Below are 7,378 nucleotides of genomic sequence, written 5' to 3' on the forward strand. Positions count from 1 at the left end.
CAAGCATGCTAAAATTCAATGCAAAGATGAACATTGATAGTATACACATTGAGTTATAAAGGCTTTTCTATTTATCAATTACAGTTTACTATTTACAAAAAAGAGATTTTTGAATAGTTGTAAAGTTTTCAATGCATATAGATAATTGTTTTTAGAGCCTAAGAGCAGAGTTCATAGTATGTTTTTCCAGCATATTATCAAGATGTTTGATAAAGAGGTAGAAGAAATTCAAGTGTTGGATGTGGAGGTTGCAGAGACTTCAACTTCTAAGGTAGGAAAATCATGACAAAGAAAACCTAATAGGTATGTTGAAGAGTGGATCAAGATTTTTTTTGGTTCCTCAAACACCAATGTTGCAAATGACCATGCTTTTGTCGACCCATATGCTATTTGCAGAGATGCTATATGCCTTGGTGTCACTAGTTCTAAGTTGTTCAAATACTTCTACCATAATAGAGAAAATAAGATCCTAGTATGTAATCCATAGAAGAAGAACCTGGTGAAGTTGATATTTCCAGAGGTTTTTGTGGATGTGGACTTAATGAAGGCCTTGTTTCATTCATATAATTCGGACACCAAATCCTTCCATAGGAGTAATGGAACTATCCTCCGTACACTTGACCATGTTTTTTTCATTGAAGCTTTTGGATTGGATGGAGTCATGGGCCAGCCTGTAGATTTGAAGGATTTGCAAAGGAAATTTGAGGAAAACACCAAGGTCTACACTGGGAAGTCCATGCTATAGCATATTCCCATGGATTTAAAGAATATGGGTGATTACCCTAAGAAGGTAGAAAAAATGATGCCTTTGGAAAAATTTAAAAATTACTTTGTAAAAATAGTATATGGTGTCCACAAGGTGATTAGCAAAGATGAAACTGACATGGTATATGGTGTTGAGTTCATTATTGCCAGAGATGTACAAGAATCCTACCATGGGGGGAAGTATGACCATGTTGAATACATTTTGGAGGTGATGAAAGAAAACATTTCCTAGGCTCAGAGTGGAGAATTAAAACATTTCAAGTTCTATACTATTCACTGTTGATGCACTTGATCCTCTACACGAATGTGAGGTATGTGAGTTCTAATTTTATTGATCATACTTTTGATGGAAATGGAGATCTACTAGTTTAGTTTTGGACATGAGTATGGGATAGTAACTATCACTTTTATGATTATGTTCCATTCTTTAATAATTTTAGTACTATAATAATGAGATTGTTAGATCCAGTTTACTTTAAGGCACCTAATATTTTAAAAAGCCTTTTGAGACTAGCCCTGCTTCCTGAGGGTAAAATATTATATCATAATTGAGGGAAAATCTTCTTATTTCCAACTTTTTCTTTGATTAGAGTCTATGGTTGTCCCCAACAACCCCACATATTACCAAAGTTTATCCTTCCTAGGTTGGGTATAATGGAATTCATATCATAGTTGTTTATGGTCAATAGGGAGTATCTAGGGCCCAAAGTGAATAAAGGAACTTTCTTGTGTAGATGTTTTAGGGTGGGGGATTTTACAATTGGAAAAGAGGCCCTTGATCATAGCCATGCTTTCCTCCACCACTACAATTTGTCAATTGGTCCTTATAGAATGTATGATCCTAACAATTGGATTAGGATCACCCTTAAAGAGATAAGGAATTATGTACTACCTAGCACCAAGGAATTACCACATGAAGATGTTATGCCAAACATAGTTGTAGAGGGTGAGGAAGCTAATAGGTTAGCAAAGTAGGATGGTGTCTTGAGGGTGGAAATAGAAATGAAAAGAAAAAATCCCCAATTTATGGGATTCTATATGGATGTCCCCTATCCTTAAAGGATTAGGAAGGTGGTCATTGACCATGCTGAGATTATGGCCAAGATGCCAGAGGGAACTATTGGAGAAGAAGAAAGGGTGTGCCCAAACAACCCTGAACTTGATGTGACCCTGGAAATTGAGGAAGAGGATTTTCCCGAGGCATCATGGGTCACAAAAGGAAATAAGAGATAGAAATTTGTCCATATTCTTGCAAAGGTGAAATAGAGGACCTTACAGATTCTACCTAGCAATAGTCAGTATTTTGTTGACTTAAAGCAGAACTGTCTCCAACATAAGATTAATGTAGCTGAGAGCACTCTCACTGAGCTAGAACTAGTAGCAACAAGGTTGGATGATAGGATCATCTAGGCCCAATAGTTCATATAAGATGGTGAATTCATCAAATCAACTGAGTTCAAGAGTTTTATATATAGATAAAATAGAGTGACCTAGTGCTAAAGATGAAGCTAGGAGAATTAAATGAGCAGAAGCTAGAATTGGTGGAGAAGTTGTAGGCTTATGATCCTGAGAGTGAAAGCATGACTCTAGAGTAGGAAAGAGATATTGTGTAGAGGAGTGGCATGTTAGTACCTGGATGGGATTTAGAGTGTTAGGCTTTCATGCCTAACTATAAGGAGACAAGATAGTGCCATCTCATATGAGGCATTTGGTGTTGATGGATTGTAGAGATGAACAAAATTCAATATAGACACCAAATATTTGGCATTTTGGAGCATGGATCCATCATCAAATAAACCAAAGCTAATGGATTTACAAAGCACAAATTAGGGTAACATGATTGTGTGGACTCTACAGGGCACCTCTAGTACATAACTCTCAAAGGCCATGAAGCATTTCTCATTTATGAATGAGGCCAAGGTAGAGGAGATTGAGACCATACTTGCTAAATCCATACATGATTACATTGATGTAATAAATCTCTTTGAAGATGAGCTAAGAAAAAGCCATGTATACCATGTATATAGGGAGAGGATTGCAAAGCTTGAGGCTAAGGTCCAAACACTTGAGGATGAGGTTGCATCTCTCAGAGAGCAACTTGTACATGCAGAGCAAGTAGTTGTTGCAGAACAAGGACATGAATAGGAGGGTAAAAAACAACTACCTTTGGACATAACTAAGGCCCCAACACAAATTGATGATTTGGAGGGAGAGGATACAACAAAGCCAAAGAGAATAAGCATTGATGCTTCACCTACTCTGCAAGGAGATGAGATAAGGATAGGTGTTTTTAAGAGCTTGATGAGCCACAAAGTTGAAACTCTTAAAAATATATCACAATAGGATCACAATATTTATGTTTCTTTACAAAGTGATCATCGATTTTGCAATGAGGCACTTTCATGGCTATCACCCACATTCAATCTTTGGGGGCCATACACATAGTTCCTAGAGAGGCTCATTGTATTGATGGCTAAAAAGCCAAATTTTTCTGATAAGATAATCACATTGAATGAGGGTTTAGAAATAGTCAAGGAATTATTAGCTTCTTCAATGTAAATTGCAATTTATACAAGGAAAATTAAAACTTTTATCTTATTGAATATAGCCCTACTTACCATCAATGTTGGATGCCACTAGTATAGTGAGAGATTGGCAGGATTTGTGTGACTCCTTTGGTGCCATTTTGACATAGGAGGCCACTAGGGAAATTTTTGAAGACACCTCTGATGTCCCTTATAATAAATTAATTGATTCCTTATTCAAAGCATAAATAGACTTAAACAGGTTTTTTGTTGAGTCTAAAACCATTACGAATGCTAGGTTGACTAAGGCCACTAAGGACCTGATGGGGGTTAGAACTAAAGAATGGCCCACCAAGAGGGAGATTTACATTTGGGAAGTGGTGGGAGAGATCAAGGCCCTGTCAGTAGGAAGTAGCTAAGATATTACTCGCTGAGGATAGTAAAAGACAAAGGGGAGTAAAGTCAAAGAGCATGACATAAATTTTCACTTGCTGACTTTCTCAAGTGCTTCCCCTTTTTACGATCGAACATCTAAAGAATGTTTTGTATATCATTTATTTCTATCTTGCCACTTTTTTATCCATTCTTGTTTTGACATGTATCCTCCTCCCATCTATAGCTTTTTGCAATCCTACAAATGAATTTACAAGATGTGGAGTTGAGGTCGGCTATCTATAGATTTTCTTATTCTTATGTCTTTTTATAGTTCCATCCATTATTTTTTGTAATTTTGTGAATGTAATCAGTTCTTGGATACTTGAATACATATAGTGAACATCTAGTATCAATGGCTTGTTTCTAAGTATTCACCGAGTCTCTGTTAGTTTTGTAATCAATTTCAAAGGAAATCAATATAAGAAGGAATTTTCCTATATATATATATATCTTTGTCTTTGTGTTTTGTCTCCTTTCTTATATATCTATAATCTTGAGATTGAAATGAACAAGTTTCATTTAGTTTAATGCAATTCACACAAATTGTATATCTCTTACTGATTGTTGTTGATTCAAAGAATTAGATAATCACTCTCTATAATTGATAGGGTTTACGTTTTATAAAAAGGATATGGTAAGAGTGAAATTTAGAGCTCAATATTGACAAATTTAATTACAATTTGATTAAATAGATCTAAGTTTTCTGATTTTGACTCTATATAAGACTAGTCAATTTAAAGTTCAAGAACAAGTCGATGATTCACCTAATTGCAAGAAATAAATAACAAACAAACAAAATCAATTTACCATTTTATGTATTAAATAACTAAAGTGTAGGTCATTTTTTATTTGCATTTCCTTTTTTTGGTTGTAGTTAGCTATTGTGATTAGGAAATTTATCAACAAATCATAGAAGAAAATATACCATTTTTGCTATAGGGGATAGTTGTGAAGAGAAGAATATCAAATTAGCAAGATCAATCCCTAAGGTTTTCTCGCCTTGGCCCTATAGAGCCTAAAGTGAAGTGAGTCCTAATGACTCTGTTAATGTTGGCCTAGAACTAAGATTTAGCTCTGCTAAATATAGGATTTTGCTAATCCTTAGGCTTCTCCCTCTCTTATGGTTCCTAGTATTAGGTTTAAGCCTACCTAATATGTTCCTTACCTAGTAAGAACTCCAACATCAAACATGCCAAACAGAGATTCACTTACCCCTTATTTCACCTTAACATATCAAGTGGGTCTAGATTTTTGATTCGGCCAATAGGTGAAGAGCATACTCTACTACGAAATGAAAAATCTTAGTTAATAATAAGTAATTGTGTGCCTAAGAAACAAGGAAATATAATTGCCGTACACAAAAGTGAATGAAAATATTAAAACTTTGTTTGGTTTGTTTGTGCTTTTGGACAACCCTGTGAGAAATGTTAGTAGCCCTTTTTTAGCAATCTTCTATGACATGCATTCTTTTTTTACCACTTTGGTAAAATAGTTTTAGAGAAATCCTTCAAACAAACATGTTAGTTTAACATATGTTAGTATCCAATAATGGAAGAAAGTCTATAATAACCTCATTAGATAATAGAAAATCTCAAGAGCAGAATGTCTAAAAACTCAAACAACTCAAACAAAAGTCAAATTCCAATCTTGATGAGATTCCATGCTAATATAATGTCATGTGACACTTTTTACAGATCAATGCAACAGATTTATGCCATGCAAAATAATTATAAATGGTGTGTGGCATTTTTTACAACTACTGTGCAATAGAATCTATAAGGTAGTGTGACACTTATAACTAGAAAAGTGTCAAACGTAGACAAAGAAGTTGTCGTATGATTCTGAGAAAATGTCGCATGAAAATTATGTCTAAAACAACACAAATCACTTAAAACAACAAGTAGAAAACTTAAAATAGAAGAGAATTTAAGGCAAAACAAACACATCCTACCCTATGGTGGGTGCCAAAAATGTGTACTCTAAAAAGTATACTTCTCTAAGTCCTTCTATCCAAGGTTGTCTCATAGATTGAGAGTCTCAAATGCCAACATAGGGCTTCCTAGTCATGGAGTGCAAGGAGAAATGCATAAGCATTGAATTAGCCTCATTTTGAGCTATAGGAGCAAGCCCCTTACTAGTAAACCATGAAATGAGAGATTCTTGAACAAGAACAAGAATGTAGATGATAATAATTCCTTAAGTATGCAATGCAAGATGTCTTATGCTAAATGAGATGCAAATTACCTTGAAACTAGCAAATGAGAGTGTTACAACCTTCCTAATTAAGCTAGATGCATTAACTATAGCAAGAAAATAATCTAAATTAGATGTAAATAAGTCTAAACTAGCATGAAGATGCAAGAATGAGAGAAGAATTAGACTAGAAGATAAAATTTATCCTCAAAGCTTTAAGGAAACTTTCCAAAATTATGATTGGAATAATGGAGTCTAAAACCTCCAACATAACCTTAAGAAAATGAGAGATTACCTTTGAGAGGGAGAGAACCCTCCTTTTAAAGTTGAATTGATGGGTGAGATTGAAGCCCAAGGGGCAAGATCAAGGGTGGAGATTGGTCCAAGAGGTGAGTGGGTGTGTCATATTTATTGTTGAAAACATATTAGTACAAGTATGAGAATGTGTTTTAATCATTATTTTGTCACTAATATCAACCGTGCTACTTGTTGGTAAGATAGCTTCTTAGATGATTTGAGTACTATCATTTGTTTGATTGATGAGGAGGTTTTGATCAAATGATATAACAATAGCACCTAGAGGAAAAGTTGAGTTATGGTATAAAAAAGGAGTACAAAGATTAGTTAAGACAATGATGTTACAGTGCATTGATTATCTACTTAAGGTTGCAAAAGATGGATACACTAACAAATTTTAGAAGAACAAGTAAAATGAATTGAGTCTACTAAGCTTAACAATTTGCATAGTAGCTGTTGAGCAATGTTAGTGTAAGCCAAGTAGAAAATTAGTTGGAGCTAAGAAAAATTAAAATTTTAGTGTATGTCAAGTGATACAGTGTAAGCTAAGTAAAGTTGTAGTTGATGTCAAGCACCAGTAAACTTTAGTTCATGTCAAGTGATTTGATAGTGGAAGTCGAGCATTAGAAGCAAGTTAATGTTGAGCATCAGCATTATGAGAAAGATCATGAATTCAATGAATCTGAACCAACAAGTTTGATTTCTTGGATTGTGTGAACTATGTGGAAGATAAGCTTGATGATCTAGTGGCACTAAATTCAAGATAAATTGTTTTGAGGCAAATTCAAAGAGGATTGAAGGAGAAGTTTCTAGAAGGGAATAAAATCAAAAAATGGGTAAATTCATTAAATCCTACCTAATCCTACCTAACCCTAAAATGGATGATAGAGGATAAATTACATAAGATCTTAATTTTCTACTTATAGAGATGGTTGGTCTGAAGCAAAGGTTTTCATGTGTGAGAACCTAATGAAGACAAGGATTCTAGGGTATTTGCTTCATTCAGTGACAAAACATAAGAGACTATTATTGGCAAGAAAAGAAAGAAGGCTTAAGGGTATGGATGCTTGAAGGGTGTACAAGCTATCAAAGTTGAAGTGTGTGAAAGTCAAGAAGAATGGAGGACTAAAAATAGAGACTTGTAATGTACAAAGTGAAGTTGT

The sequence above is a fragment of the Cupressus sempervirens genome, chromosome 2 (genome assembly GCF_028749045.1).
Source record: "Cupressus sempervirens isolate cs-2001-9-10 chromosome 2, ASM2874904v1, whole genome shotgun sequence".
Lineage (NCBI taxonomy): Eukaryota > Viridiplantae > Streptophyta > Pinopsida > Cupressales > Cupressaceae > Cupressus > Cupressus sempervirens.